We start from the raw sequence: 16067 nt of genomic DNA on the forward strand, positions 1-16067 counted from the left end.
ACTAAACCCCTAAAGGAAGATTTTTTCCCTCTTCATCCTGAAGTCAAAGCTAGGGGCCAAATGTCCTTACGTAAGGGACCTCCTTTGTGGTGTTAGCCAATTAATCTGCACTACACAAATAAAACAGAGCCCAGGCAGGGTGCTTCCGTCCTGCTGCTCGTGGGCCTGCGTTTCTCTGGACCCCCATCCCCAGGGGCCGCTCACACAGGTCCCTGTGCCCACTTCCAGGACCTGCGGCTGTCTGTAGCCCTTCACTCCGTGTGACATCTAGCAGGTGCCAGGCTGGACTTCACTTAAGACTTGAAAGGAACATGAAGGGGAGCATGAGGTCATGTGTTCATGTTTTCTTACTGGAGTTAGGAACGTTAAAGCAAGTGCATTTGCTTCTAAGTGTCCATTTCAGTGTAGTGAGCAGCACCCCGAGTTAGGCGAGAACCCTGGCAGGCCATTTGGTGGCGAAGTCCAGAGCCTGGCCTCACCCCAGCTCCTCAGGTTCCTGATTCCGGACTGTGCTCCTGGCGCTTGCCTCCCAAGGGTTTGAAGACACAGTCTTTGCGCTGCAGATGTGGGCCAGATGTTTGAGCGCAGTCTACTTCTTAGAATATTTATATATTTAAAAATTTGCCCCATGGATGTGCATAATAACTGAAAAGAGAGAGTCTAAGATCCCTGCAGCCAGGGAGGGTCCCCAAGGCCACCTTGGGTTTTCCTTGGACGGGTGTTTGTGAGAGTTTGCTACGGGATGGACAGGCCACAGATGTTTGGGTCTGAGGTAGCTAGAGGTCAGATTCCTGATCACCCCTGGTGGACAGCCAGCGGCATGCTGCTGGCAGCTGCTGAGAGCAGAGAGCCAGGTAGAAGGGAGGGTGGAGGGCACAGGGTGGGCAGGGGGCAGCGTCTAGTAGGGGCTCTGCACAGGGAAGCCAGCAAGGTCTGCGGGGAGGGGGTCCCAGCAAGGGGGCAGGGCTGGAAAAGACGGGGGACCTGTTCCTCCCTGGTCCACACAGACACACATATGCGCAACTACACACAGACACACACACACATATGTACCAGCTCATACACACAGACATTCACATCTTCACACAGACGCACATATGTATATATATATACCAACTCACATACACACATACATATATACCAACTCATACACACAAACGCACACAGACACACACAGACACGCACACACATATGTACCAACTCGTACACACATTCACATCTTCACACAGATGCACATATATATATATATATATATATATACCAACTCACATAGACACACATACATATATACCAACTCATACACACAGACACACACAGACACACACACGTAGATGTACCAAACCATACACACAGACACACACATCTACACACAGACACACACATGCATATATACCAGCTCATACACACAGACACACACAGACATACACACACATATATGCCAACTCATACACACATACACATCTACATACAGACACACACATGCGCATCTACACACAGACACACACATACATATATATCAACTCATACACAGAGACATCCACATCTTCACACAGACGCACATATATATATATATATACCAACTCAAATGGACACACATACATATGACCACACGAGGCTTTGGGGGGACATCTAGACACAAACCATAACACTACCAAAGTCCCTGAAACCCTAGAGCAGGAGATTTCTTGTGTGGGAGGAGTGCAGCCATGAATGGATCCTCACTGGGCAAAGGGGAGACAAAACAGCCCAGCAAGATGCAAAAGAAAAACTAACATGAGTAATTCCAAACTTGTATTAGAAAATAGAGTCACAGCCCACAAATTAAAAAGTAAGAAGCAATCTGAAGTCCAGCTTTTGAGCCAGGGATATAGCTCAGTGGCATAAGTGCCTGCCTGGCAAGTTCAAGGTCCTGAGTTCGAATCCTGATACCAAAAAAAAAAAAAAAAAATGAAGTTCAAGTTTCTACTGCCCAGTCTTGGCAGGATTCTCATCTGATGCTATACTTCTGGGTCAGGACCCCTCCATCCCTGTGGATCATTATACACTGGCTCTCCATCCTTACACCCTGGCACCCCAAGCATTGAGAATGGAAAATCAGAGGCAGCATCCAGTGGCCACCCAGTCCTTGGGGGCCCCAGGTGCCCACAGGAAAAGAACTGCCCTCTGTGTCCCTAGAGACCAGAGAGCCTGGGCCTGGAATCACAAGGCAGGACTGGCCGAGCTAGCCTCCCAGGGTGGCAGAAGCACATCCAGGACAATTTCTTCCAGAATGTGTCGTTCATTTCTTTCCTATTCAAAACCAAACGTGATGTGCTTCTTTGTCATCCCTGTGATAGTTTCATTTTAAAATCAGCTGACATCTAGCCTAAGACTTAACGTCCATGTGTATGTTTTCCCAGGAGCACTCCTTGATGTGCAAAATGTCCAGCAAGGTGTGGAGGAGCAAGTCTGCAATCCCAGCTCTCTGGGAGGCTGAGGCAGAGGGGTCATAAGTTTGAGCCCAGCCTGGGCCACGCAGTGGCTTAAGATAACCCTGTCTAAAGTAGGAAACAAAGGGTTAGGATTCAGCTCAGTGCTAAAAAAACAGAAAATCCTTTGACTGATCTTTTCATTACAAGTCTTTGTTGCTTTTTCAGTCTACAAACCTCAGCAGCACCCCCTGGACTACAGGCCCCCAGCACTGCCCCGAGGCTGCGACAGGAACGCCCAGGCCCTGGGAGTAGCACCTGTCCCGATGGCAATGACAGGAGACGCAGCTGCTCTGCCTCCACTTTCCCTGCGTCCCAGGCTGATTGGTTGTGGAAGACGCGAGCTCCTTTCTAGCCACTCAGGGAGTCACACCACAAGGAAGCAGGGAAGTTGGCCGAGCCTGTGCATTGCACTCCACCAAAGCCGCCCAGAGGGAGGACGTAGAGCAGCCAACCGCCCTTGCCTTCAACTGACCGTACCCCAGCCTTCCACCCCCACTGAGTATTCCCAAGACAGCTCACCGCAGAGGAGGGAGAGCTCTGGCGCAGGACTTTGGAAGCTTCAATCAAGATAGGGGAGCCCTGGCTCTGTGCCTCTGGCAGAGGTGCTGGGGGTGAGCTGGCAGCGCGTGGGGGGCAAACTGCTCACCCCCTGGCAGGAAGCAAAGGAGGCACAGGCCTAGCTGGAGTTCAGGATCCTTCCTAGGGCCTCTGAGGACACCCACAGAGCTCCTTCTCCTGAGGGCGCCCCACTTGCAGGCCATGCCCTTGGGCACTGGGCTATGGCATTGCATTCTGGACCCCCCAGCTCACATCCACCTCACGGAATAAGGGTTACTTGATCCTACCCAAGTGCCTCCCTGTTCTCAGCTCCAGCTCAAGCACGCTCCGAAGTCCAAGTCCAAGGTCTCCTCGGAGTCTCAAGACCAACACAGCCATGAGCCCATGAGAAATCAGAGAGAAAGCTATGTACTTGCAAGACACAATGGCAGGACAGGGTCAGGGACAGGGGACCATTTCCATTTCCAAGGGAGCACAGGGGAACAGGAAGTAGGACTGGCCCAAGCAGGCATGTCGAACATTCCAAGGCTCCAGATCCTGAAGGTCCAGGTCCGAGTCCATCTTCCTCCTATCTCCCTTTTTACCTTTTCATGACCTCACATTCGCGAAGTCCTCTGGCCCACAGGAGCCTGGTGTGTGATGCCTTCGCTGCCCCTGCTCCTTGTGGCACCCGGGCCTCTAAGCTCCACCAGTACCACAGTGGCCACTCGTCTCAGCTTCCTACATCCCAGGCTTTCATCAGCATACTCCTCCGAGGCAGCTCAACTCCAAAGGCTCCTCTGCTCCATAAAACAAACTTCAGGAAGCAGTGCCTCCTCAGCACCTGTTTTCTGGTTAGTTGATTTCCCAGCCTTATGTTGAGATTTGTCAGTTGTGAAAAGGAAAGGGTTATCTTAGCTCACGGTTTTGGAGGTTGCAGTCCAAGGTCAGGCAGCCTTGTAGATATGAGCCTCTGATGAGCACTGGGAAGGTGGGGGAAGACTGCTCACTCGTGCCCGGAGGAAAATGAAAAATGGGATGGCCCTGCCCCACAACCCCCTGGGTGAAACACCCCCAGGGACCAAGGTCTTCCCTCTGGGCCCAGATGCTAAAGGTTTATCACCTCCCCATGGCACCACCCTGGAGACCTGGCTGTTCACTCCTGGGCCTTTGTGGGACACTTACCCAAACCGCAGCACTGACCATAGTACTTTAATATTAATTTCAGCAAGGATGCTTTTGGACATGTGTTGGATAGCTATAGTGGTCTGGTGATGTTAACATGGTATGAAATCCTTCACTTCATACTCTCAAGCTACATCTGTTTTCCTACAAACGACTGAAGTTTATCCTTTTTATGGCAGAGTAGCACTCCATTATGTATAAATACCACATTTTCTTTATCCATTCATTGGCTGATTCATCTCCATCCAAGATTAGTATTATGAGTCATATTGCTAGAAACAGGGGTGTGTATGGATCATTGTAATATGACTCTTTAACTTTTTGGGGAAGATACCTAGAAGGAAAATAGCTGGGTCAAATGGAATTTCTAATTTCAGTTTTTTGGGGAATCTCCACGATGATTTCGACAGTGGTTTTGTAGTAATAAAAAATAAAATAAAATAAATGGCATGAAGTAAAAGGGGCGAGGGTTGTCTTTTCCCCGTGTGCTGTGGCAGGAAAGGCCAATAAAGCTGTGGAGCTGTAGAGCCCACCTGAAGATCCTCCCATGTGAGGGACCTGGCACACCTGCTAGCTGTGTTCCCTGAGGGCAGTTACCTATCTGCCAGGCACCATGGCATTGCAGGCTGTGCCTCTGCCACCACCCCAAGGGAGCACTGGCCCAGGAGCTGATGGATGGGTCTCCTGTCACATGGGGCCACATCCTGCATCAGCAAAACCGCAGCCTCCCACGGTCCTGGTCACTCTTGCACACAGTCTCTGGGGCCCAGGGCATCTACCTGTGGGAGGAGCCCTCTGCCCTGTGCCCAGCCTAGAACAAATGCCCTCCTTGTGTGGAAATCATCAAACTCGACCCTCCTTGAGGCCTGGTACTCCAGGGAGGCTGCTCCTCACCCAGGGCCGTTGCTCTGAATCTATGCCAGGGCCGTCTCAGCCCAGTGGATAGCCTGCTCACTTCTGAGTTCTCATCCTGTGGTGCAGCTCTGGTACCTCTGTCGCCCTGAGTCCCTCTCAGCTGGGCTCCTCAGCCGAGGCTCCTGTCCAGCAAGGACACCAGCCTGTCACAGAGGAGTGTGGCCTGTGCTTCCCAGAGGTTCTGTGTCCCGACTCCGGCAGCCAGCGGGCGTTGGTGTAGACCTGGCCTTATTCTCCCAGCAGCAAGGAGCGTAGCCTCCTTTCCATGACTGCAGGTGGCCTGAGGACGAGAGAGGAACATGGACTGAGGCAGAACTGGCCGATCTGGGAAGAGAAGTAACTGGAGCCTCTCCGAGGGCCCAGGTCTACTTGTCCTTTATACTAGCAGTGGTCAGTGGCTACTTTTGCTCACAAGAAAATATTTACTTTTAAATTCAGCCAGTTGGTATTTATTGAGCATTAAGAACAAGTCTGTCACTGGTTGGAATTTGGGGTTCAAAAATAAGCAAGGCAACATTGTTCTGCCTTGAAAATAGGGCCCAGGATAGCTGCATCCTTCCAGGAGAGGCCCTGGAGCTGGCACCCAAGAAACATTTGCAGAATGCAGCTGCAAACCAAGAGATGTGCTGTGGTCCTGCTTCTTCTGCTCTGTGGGACAGAAGTGTCCTGATTGACACTCTCTGAGTGCCCTGGGTATGGGCAGCAGGGATGTGTGTCCTTAGGAGGACCGAGCTCTCTGAGGCAGCTCCAGGAGGTGTGTGTATAGGACTTGGGTCAGAGAAAGAAATGTCCACATGGCTGGTGCTGACACATGCAGCTGTGAGAGGTGGGCTGCCCGAGAGGGAGTGGACTCCATGCTGGACACTCCCCTCAAGGAGTTCCTTCTGTGGTACAAATTCCTGCACTTTGATGGCAAACTGCACATTAAGTTGAATGCATTTACATCTACCCTCAATCACATAATACACACTGGGCCTTAAAATATCAGCGTCTAGCCAGACAGGATATGTAACGATCAGCAGAGGAACAACTTGCTGATTTACTGTAAACATTTAAAATAATCTTTACTTTGAACTCCTTGTAAATTATTCAGTGGGCTACTCCATATGTTATGCAAATTTTAAGCTAAATGACTATTTTCAGCAGAATATGACTGAAGCATATTATAGGACAGCATTTCTAATTTTAGCTTGTTTTACACTAATATCCTTAGTGACTTACAGGCCATGGAAGGAGGAGTAGCAGCAGCTCAGCCCCTCAGCCACCCACAGAGCTCCTGCAGCAGCTGGGTGTCAGGGGCTGGTGCTCACTGCAGCCCCCTGCAAGTTGGTGTCAGAACGCTGAGTCTGTGTTGGATGGATGGAGGGACTGAAGAGGAATGTCCCGAGCAAAGAAGGTATCTCCTTCTTCTTTCCCTTTTCATTCCTTCCAGGCTACAAGCCTATTGGTTGGTGTCACTCACATCAAGGGCGGGTCTTCCCCTCCTTTTGCAGCCTGCTTGTCAATTAGCTTTCCTAATGTGCTATGCAGTCCTCGCTTTAGTCAAGCTGACATACTGCAGTGGATGATCACACAGAGACGGCTGCTGAGGGAACCAGGCCCCATCCCTGCTTCTTCTGAAGAGAAAGAGAGACTGCTCTGGACAGTCACGGCCTTCTGGTGTCTCTCAGAACTTTGCCCAGGGAGTTAGGTGTCCCTTGAGGGACCGCACTCAGGCCAGGGGAGCATTTCAGGCCCAACTACAGTGTCACTCTTGCCCAAGCTCCACTAATTCAGTTAATCCAATCACGGTGGCCAGGCTTGTATGTTGACATTACATTGCTCTCCTTAAGCAGAGACCACTTGTACAGAGCCAAGGTGGCCAGTGGGCCATCAACAGCCTTGTCCTTGTCTCTGGAGAGACCTGGGGTCAGTAGAAAATTACAGTGTGTTTTCCCTTCCTCACCATCTCTAGCATTTTCCTAAGGCCTCAGGGCTGCGTATTGAGAAACACAGGACACTGCAGTAGGGGTTGTGAGTGCGGGGATGTTTGTGCACATGCTCTTATGATACCTGCAGGTGTCCATTTGCTCATGTGTGGACAGTTGTATTCATGTGTGTTTTTGCGTTTAGTGTGTAGGTGTATCATGTGGGAACACATTCGTGTGCATGTGTGTATTCGTGCTATGTATGTGGATGTATGTGGATTGCACATCTGTGCACTCACACACATGTGTGAGAGTTGTGAGAGCACTCAGCATGTTGTATCCAGGGGAGCACTGACTGCTAAGAGAAACTTCCCCGGCTCCCAGCGTCAGTCACAAAACACCACGCACAGTCTCCAGGGCTAAGTTGTGGCTGACAACTCGGGATGCCATCACACGTGACCTCCAAGAGGGGCTCCCTGGAGAGTTTTCAGGGTGCACAGCTCTCCTCACTGACCTTGCTTATGATGTGGGGCTCCACTTAGGTCTTCCCACCTCTAAATAGTCACCAGCAGACCTGCGCACCCCGAGATCCCAGGGCCTGCCCAGGAATCATGCACCAGAGGCAGCTCTGTGTGCACCAGAAAGTTCTCCATCCGTACCGCCACTCGTCCTGATGTGCCACCTTCTGGGGTTAGGGGCAGAGATGATTCTTAGGGCACACTTCCCCGCGTGAGTGGGAGGTTGTAGAGGGCTGGCCTTGGTGCAGTGTCTGGTCCCTGCCCCTTCCTCTGTGGAGCTGTCCCCTGGCTGCTACCTTGCAGCTGCGAGCTGAGTGGCTTCGTTCCCCCACAGCCTTCCACCATGACTCAGCAGCCCACCACCGTGGACCGAGTCCCCTGAAACCTGAGCCAAACTGCGTCGCTCCTCCTTAAAGTTGTGGAGTTACTGCTGTGGGGAGGTGACGGACGCAGCCCGTGAGGAAATGGGGTCCAGGGCTGTCCCAGGTGCCGTCCCCCCAGACAGGGCTCTGCACACACTGGAGAATGAGGCCATGCATGGCGTGCTGTGACCTCCCTCCCTTCTGCCTGCGTCACTTTTGCAGAGCCAGCAAAGGAACCGCAAATCCCAGGGCTCCTCCTGGCTCCTCAGCATTGGAACTGGGCCTCCAGAGTGGGTTCCGTCTCCTGCCAGGGTTATTTGAGATATTTCATGTTTACCTAAAAGCCTCCCTCCCCAACAAAGGGCACATCTGCCCCTGCTGGCTCGGCTACTGGCAGGCCATGCACGTAGGTGTGGCCCCGGCCTCTTGGACGTGTGGCCAGGTGCTCCATGGGATGAAAAGCAGGGTGGCAGATCACCATCCCCAGGTAGGATGCCCATGGTCAGGATCAGGGTGGGGACAGTAGGGTCGTCACCAGGAAAACCACCTGGAACAAGGGAACCAGCACTTCGGGTGGCACTGGTGGGTCATGGTTTTAACCGTTGCTTGGGTGCGATGACAGCACTCACCCAGCAGGTCTCAGGGAGCAGGTTTACTACAGAGACCGGCAGGGTGGGAGGTCTTGGGCCTGTCCTCGAGCCTCCTCAGTGACACGCAGGTCACCACGGTGCAGACAAGCCCCTCAGCTCAGTCTGCAGGCAGGCCAGATCTGGCATGCACTTAGGAGATCGGCCCAGTCCTTCACCCTGTCCCCAGGCCCCTGGCCCCGGGCGCATCGCTGGCTCCAGCCCTTACCTCCTTGCACTTCTGGCTGCCAGGGCTGCCAGGATGAAGACACCTCAGCCTGATCACAGAGCTGGGAACTGTTTGTTTTCTTATTCAGATGACTGGATCAGCTGCCAGAGCTGCACAGAAATCTACTGTGGCTGACTGTGGCAGCACAAAAGATCACTCTTGGTGCTGGCTTTCATATTTGCGACCCTTTTTATTTCCTAATATCCCCTGTGTCTGGCAGTGCACTCTAACCTCTGACACCGGAAAGTCAGTCAATAAACTCAGCCGCCTTTGATCCGCAGGATTATGGGATTGCTTTTTATGCAAAGGGAAACATCAGGATAAGCAAATACGGAAGGGAAAACCCCTCCGGAGCAAGGGGGTTTGAAGAAGAAGAAACAATTCCAGAGCATTTGCAATGCAAACCTTCACGGACATCTGAGCCTTCTCTATCAGCTGCGGGAAGGGAGCAGACACCAGCCAGGGGGTCCGCACTGATGTTCGGGTGCTGCGCACCCTCCCCCTGCAGGTTTATGGGAAACACATGGCTCTGCAGTTTTCTACCCTGGAGTTCCCTGAGGGCAGCCCATGGCTTGGAGTGATTGCGAAGCAGACGCCCTGGCAGAGTCGGCCTTCGGGGATGTTATTTCCTCACCTCAGACCCTACCACCCACTTCCCGGGATGGGATGAGGACAGCGTTCCCTGTGTGGTCCTTGCTCTGCTTCTGCAGAGGACAGAGCTGGTGCTGGGCATCTGCACAAGCGTGAGGCTGTCTAGGAGCCCCTCAGATGCCGGCATTCACAGAAGCCCACATCACTAACTGTGTGCCCAACATAAACTAGCGTGGTGTTTGCAGGCAACCCACACTCTTCCTCCTGGGTACTTTGTGTCACTCTAGGCTGCTTGGCTCCTGCAAGGCTAAGAGAATGGTTAGTCTATGAACTGCGTGGGGAGCAGCCGCAAGGAAAGAGTGTGTGTGCATTGAGTGCAGTTGCAGTGGTTTCTTGGAATATTTTCTGTCTGAGGTTGGGAAAGCTGCAGATGTGAAACACAGACATGGAGGTCGACTTCCTGAGTTCTCCTGACATGGATGGGGTTGTCCTGCACTGGGGTCTCTGACTTCTACAGATGCTGCCATTTGCTGCCCAGCAGCTGCCTATCTCCCTCCCTGCAGGGGCATTTGTCTGCTCCTGGAGCAGGCGCTAAGACGTGAGTTCTAAGAGTCCCCCTGAGACGGCTGACTTCCTTTTTGCATGATTTCCGTTGTCTGTCTGAACCCTTGCTTGAACAGATGTGAGGACCCAGGAGTGGAAGTGGGGGCGGCAGTTCCCTCTGCTCTGATAGCGCCCCATGTGCTTCTTGCGGGTGCGCTGCCATGGGGCTCTCCAGAGCAAATGTGCTGTGCGTGCATGAGGCTCCCTCCCCTTGGGGAGAGAGGAGACCCAGGTGCATGGGAGGCAACTGTTTTGGGGGCCATGTCTTTGCCCCACGGTGCAGGTGCTCCCTTACCCTCTTCCACACAGGTGGCAAGCAGGCATGCGCTTCTCCACCTCTGGAGGAAGAGGCAGTATACACAGGTGGTTTGCTCCTCAAAGCCCAGAGTCATCCCGGAGGAGACCCCGGACCTACGGTGAGAGCATTGAGGACGGGACGCAGCATCCTGCAGCCGAGGAGGGCAGAGCCATCTCACAGCTGCAGCAGGCGCCAGCTCCAGGCTGGGGCAGAGGGACGGTAGGCTGTGGTGGACTCGAGGCCCAGCCTGCCACCTGCTAACCAGCTTCAACATAGCCAGAGGTGGAGCCACTGCTGTGACCTGGGAGAGGAGACCGGGACCCTAGTGGTGACCCACGTCCCAAGAAGGCCCCCTGAAAGAGCTGCCACCCCTTGGGCAGCAGCATTCTTGGTGGCCAGAAGAGTGGACATCTCCAAGGAAGCTGATGACAGGAACCTTTCCCTCCATGCTCACGGGAAGTCTGAGCCTGGCCTCTGCCCTGGAACAAGAGTGGCCCCCTGGGGAGGGAGAAAGTCCATCTTACACGAGCCTGAGCTTGGACTTTAGTTGTCCTCCAGGGGATGATGTGGGGTCTTCATAAGGTGCCACAGAGTGGGCCAATGTGGTGGGTGTGATGTGGAGTCTCATGGGGACTGGGGTTCCCCAGAGGGACTCAAGGGCAGCCTTGTGTGTCTGGAGTCATCTGAGTCCAAGACAGATGAGAGCTGCGTGATAGTGATGGGTGAGAACCCAACCCAACCCAAGGACGCCCCAGGCACCAGGAAGGACAGCAGCAGCCTCACGGGGACAGACTCCATGGAGGAGGGAAGAAGGTCACAAAGCCAGACACGAGCCAGTGGAGGAGGGGACAGGCCCACCAGATGATCAGTTTTGGCCCTGTGATGTTCTCAATCCATGCATCGAAATTATGCACAAGTATTTGTTCAAGAAAGGGAAAAACTGTAAACAGACTTCACTCTGCAGATTTTTCACTGAATAGCAGCATCACAAGCTGATGTTCTCGAATCATACCTCTCAACCCAATTTCATTTCTGAGAAATGATCGTTTGGAGATGTCATGGCTGTGTCTAGATGTCCCCGTCTTAGGCGGGGCTTTTTCAAGGTGGCTGGATCTAGGCTGTGTGATGCTGGGCTCCGGGAGGTGATGCTGAGATTGATTCATGGATCAATGCTAGGACTAAGGCTGCCCCGTCCTAGATGTGAGGACCTAAGGGTGGGCAGCTTGGACAGGACATAAGGGACAGAAGGGGGGTCGATGTACTTTGTTTGTTGTTTGTCATTTGCTGCCTTCTGCCTGCCATGACCTACCTCTTCTCCGTGATGTCCCCTGGGCCGTGCCACCCTGCCTTGGAGCCAGCTGAGCAGGGCTCACACCCCAGCAAACCATGAGCTCGATGAACTTTCCTCCTTTAACTTTGAGTGTCAGGTGTTTTGTCTCAGCATTAAGCAAAATAACTATGGCACAAACTATTATGTGACCAAAACATAATAAACTCAGGAGCACTGGGACCAGAGAGTGTGGGAAGATCCACCCAGCTCTTTGGAAAAGGACAGTAAAAGCGTTCTCGCCAAGGGCCATCAGAGAGACTAGTAAGGTGTCCTGATTCACCAGGGGCCGTTTGGGAACGGCTTTCTGCACGGGGGACCCTCAGAGCTCCAGCTTCTGTCAGGCGCAAGAAGGACATACATGACCCTGGGTCATCTGAAGGCTAGCTTGGGGAAGCCGCACCCCACAGGGCCCAAGTCTCCCACGGGAACCTTCTCTGGAGCTCAGTGTCCCGCATACTTGAAATGAGGGGGTTTCAAGGATATCTGGCCTCAGCTGACAAATCCTATGACCAAAGCCTTCAGTCCACCTGCGTCCAACACAGGCAGCGGCCAGGAACGGAAGGTTGGGCTGTCACCGGCACAGGGAGACGATGCAAGGTGGCAAAGACAGCGGCAGTGACAGTCAGGCTTCAGCTGCCAGACTCAGTCGTTCCAAACTCATGTTTAAGCACCAGGAACTTCGAGAACTGAACACATTTTTCCCATAAGAAATAATGGAAAACCAAATGATGTTCTGAGGCCTAAACATTTCACTTATAAATTCATTTTTCCAGAATCTTAACACGAAGTTAACAGCCCTAGATTGTGAAACACGTAAACACAGTAAATACAATACATTAAATATCAAAACACAATACAGTAGATATAATTTAATTTTTTTTTTGTCCAGGTGCTTTAGCTTGATTTGGAAATCACTGGCAGATAGAGAGGCATCAGAGGAGGAGGAAAGAGGGTATTTCCTGAGGAGAGGCGCCTTCCGTAAGGACTACAGGCAACACACTCTCTGGGGTCCTTATTCACCTTTTCTCACTAAAATTTTGGGTGAGAGCAGCACGTAGCCTGAAGCATCACCCTGCGTCTGCGATCAGACACAACCTACAACTCATTCGGGGCCGTGTAGGTTTTCTCAAGTTGGACTTTTCAATTGACTGTAGAGCAAAATCACCAACACCAAGCAATTTTTTTCAAATTCTGATGTTCTAGTGGTGGGGGCTGCAGCTTGGGGCGTTCAACAACCAGGGCTTCGCTGCAGACCTCTGCTTCCCTCGTCACACAGCACAGGGCTGCCGCTGGACAGCGGGTCAGGCTGAATGTCACCACAGGAACCTCAGGCCTCCGGGGGTAGCACCCTCCAAAAGAGTAAAGTAAGAACATACATCTCAAGGAAATGTTGAGGTTTAACATCCTAAAAACATAAAATTTATATTTGTCAAATACTATAAAAATTAAGGTAATGAAAAGTAGAAGATATGAATGACATTAAACATCTTAATTTATAAAAACTCGCACACAAGAAAGCGTTGCCCAGCTACAACTAACAAAGCGGAGAATATTCAATTTACAAGGGAGATGGACAGGTGGCCAAGGGACTTACAAAACTTGCATAAAATATTTAATTGTACCAGTAAGAAAAGAAAAAAGCACGTATATAGGTGTGACAAGCTGAATATCACTTATCACACCGGGAGAAAGAATTTTTTCTAGGCCTCCTGGAGCAGTTCTGAAGCATGGATGCTTGATTAAGCAAATTAAGAAATTTGAGGCCCAAATTAACCTAGGATATTGGTCACATTAATGAGAAACCTGAAAAATGTTCTTGCTCTTTCCTTCATCAGTGCTGCTTCTAATCCATCTTCCTAAATAGGTCGCGGGTCCTCTGCAACTTTACCACCACAATCACCTTGAGCTTCGTGAAAAACAGACGTGGCTTTGCATGCAACAGTGACAGTTTGCTCGGCGGCCTCTGCAGGAAAGTCTGTCCCAGTGCTGCTCCGCGGGTTCTCCCCTGCCCCGTGGCACCGTTCCCCTTGGGACCCCTCCGGAGCCCTTGGCAGGGACCTTGTTGCCTCTATGTAGGCGTGGCCTCCTGGTGACCCGCACCCTGCGCCCCAGCCTTCTCACAGGTGTGTGATGGCCACCAACCAGCCCAGAAGTCACGTCTTGGGAACACACTCGAGTGCTGGATTTGACTCCATGTGCACACGCTGCAGCTTCTGGAGAGGCGCCCCTCGGCGTCCCCGCGCCGTCCTACGGGCCCGGCAGGCGGCTTTCTCATGCGAAGCAGAAGCTCCACTGTGGCAGCATCGGCTGGGCCTGCACGGCCCCTCCCCTAAGCGCCCAGGCTGTCCAGTGCCTGGCTGACGCACAGGGAGTCCTGGCTGTCACCTGCAGAGAGGCACCGGCCGCTGCTCTCTCACCTCCAGGCCCGGAGGCTGCTGAGCTGTGTGGGGAGGAGGAGACCCTGGAGTCGGCCCCAAAGGACGAGGGGTGACCGGGGCATTGTACCCTGACCCCCCACGGCTGCTGGGGCGACACCCACTCCCTGTGCCTCTGCAGCCCCACCCCGAGCAGGGTGGAGCCCTGGCCCCCTTTTGCTAGGCGCACCCTTCCCTCCCGCAGCTGCACAGCCTGTGTGTGCTCAGGGGCTCCGGGTCCTCACCTCCTCTGCTCAGTCTGTCGGGAACATGGACAGCTGAGGTGCAGAAGTGGCTCCCCTGGCAAGTGTGGCCATGTGCACGATACCCTACAGGGGCTGCCTCCCCTCTCTGGGGTCTTCGGGATCCATGCTAATTCTGGGTCCACAGAGGCATCATTCTCCCTCCACATGTGATCCCAAAGAACTGGCTGAATCAAGAAATGCCTTAGCTTGGCGTGGTGCACACACCTGTAATCCCAGCACTCTGGAGGCTGAGGCAGGAGGATGGTGTAAGCCCAAGGCCAGCCTTGACTACCTACTGAGTTGAGACCAGCCTGAACTGCACAGCAAGACCCTGTCTCAAACAAACAAAACAAAATAAGTGGAACGTCTTTGGAGAAGTCAGAACCTTGAACATTCACACTGCCTCACTCAGGTTCTCATGGAATGGAGCTGCTCTGAGAGCCTAGATCTGCGTGGTGTTTATTTCTAAAGGTTTGAGACGACCGTGTCCCACATGATTGCAATCTCTGACGCGGTACTACAGCTTTCAGCCACCTAGTTCTTTTAGGTAGAAAAAAGGAATGAGAGGGGCTGGGGATTAGCTCAGCGGCAAAAGCACCTGCCTGGCAAGTGCAAGGTCGTGAGTTCGGTTCCCGGTACCAGAGAAAAACCAAAAACCAACCACAAAAAAAAAAAAAAAAAAAAAAGAAAAAAGGAATGAGAAACCTCAGTTCTTTAAGGAAAATGAATAAGCAGATAGGGCTGCAGCCAGACAGCCGTCCTCGAAGGGCAGCAGCGCGTCACAGCCCCTGGGCGGGCTGGAAAGCTGTCCTCTCTGTGGACCTCGCTCACCAGCTCTGTGCTATCCCGGGACAGTGCACCCTGCGGGCCCCACACCTCAGGCCTCTGTCCCCCAGGTCTCCTGCACAGAGGCCCGATGCTCCCACCAGGGACCCGCGCAGGAGGCTGAGGCTACTGCAGCGTCACAGCTCCCTCTGGCCTCTTCCTCCCAGTGCAGCCAGGCACCCTGGTCCTGCAAGCTGCCTGCGGACGGCTATGTCCTGCACTCTGCACACAGCGAGACCCTGGTCTCCCAGAGCGCGTGCCTGGGAGAAGCGCCCTCCCCTGTGATGCTGACTCTGCCCGCAGGACGTGCCCTGCTGCGGTACAGCTCCCTAACTCAACCCCATCTTTTATTTCTGCTTTTTTACTTCTACTGTAAAATAGTATGAAATATTGAATATCTCCTTTTATTTGAAAAGGTAAAATTGCAAAATTCCCAGTAAGACTATCTACACATGTGCTCATACAAGAATGCAAACAGAAGCTGGGTGTGGTGGCACACGCCTGTAATCCTGATGTCCTGGGAGGCTGAGGCAGGAGGATCGGAAGCTTGAGTCCAGTCTGAGCAGTTCAGTGACTTAGCAAGACCCTGTCTCGAAATGAACACTAAAAAGGCTGAGATGCAGCTCAGGGCAAAGGCCTGGCGCTCAATCCCCGAGCTGAAAAAAAAAAAACGAAAAACAAAAATAAATAGAAAACTTAGAGAGGCCCTCTTATTAAAGAATTTTTAAAAGTTCATGGAAAGTACAGAGTTGGCATTGTGACAAAGTCTGTTTCCTCTGAAGATGGGCACAGCCTGGCTTCTCTGGGTGGCCGGGCCTCGTGCTCAGGCGCCAGTGCGGCTGAGTCCCCACCCACACCCACTGTGACACCTGGCACTCCTGGGCCCGAGGAAGTCCTGCAGCTGTCCCGATGGCGGGTAAGGACCGCTGTCCTCGTGGGCTTTGGGAAGTTGAGGAGAAGAGGAAGAGCGATTGAAAGCAAAAGGGAAGAGAGAGCCAGGCGTGGTGGCGC

Source organism: Chinchilla lanigera, unplaced genomic scaffold (genome assembly GCF_000276665.1).
Source record: "Chinchilla lanigera isolate Chin_1 unplaced genomic scaffold, ChiLan1.0 scaffold00103, whole genome shotgun sequence".
Lineage (NCBI taxonomy): Eukaryota > Metazoa > Chordata > Mammalia > Rodentia > Chinchillidae > Chinchilla > Chinchilla lanigera.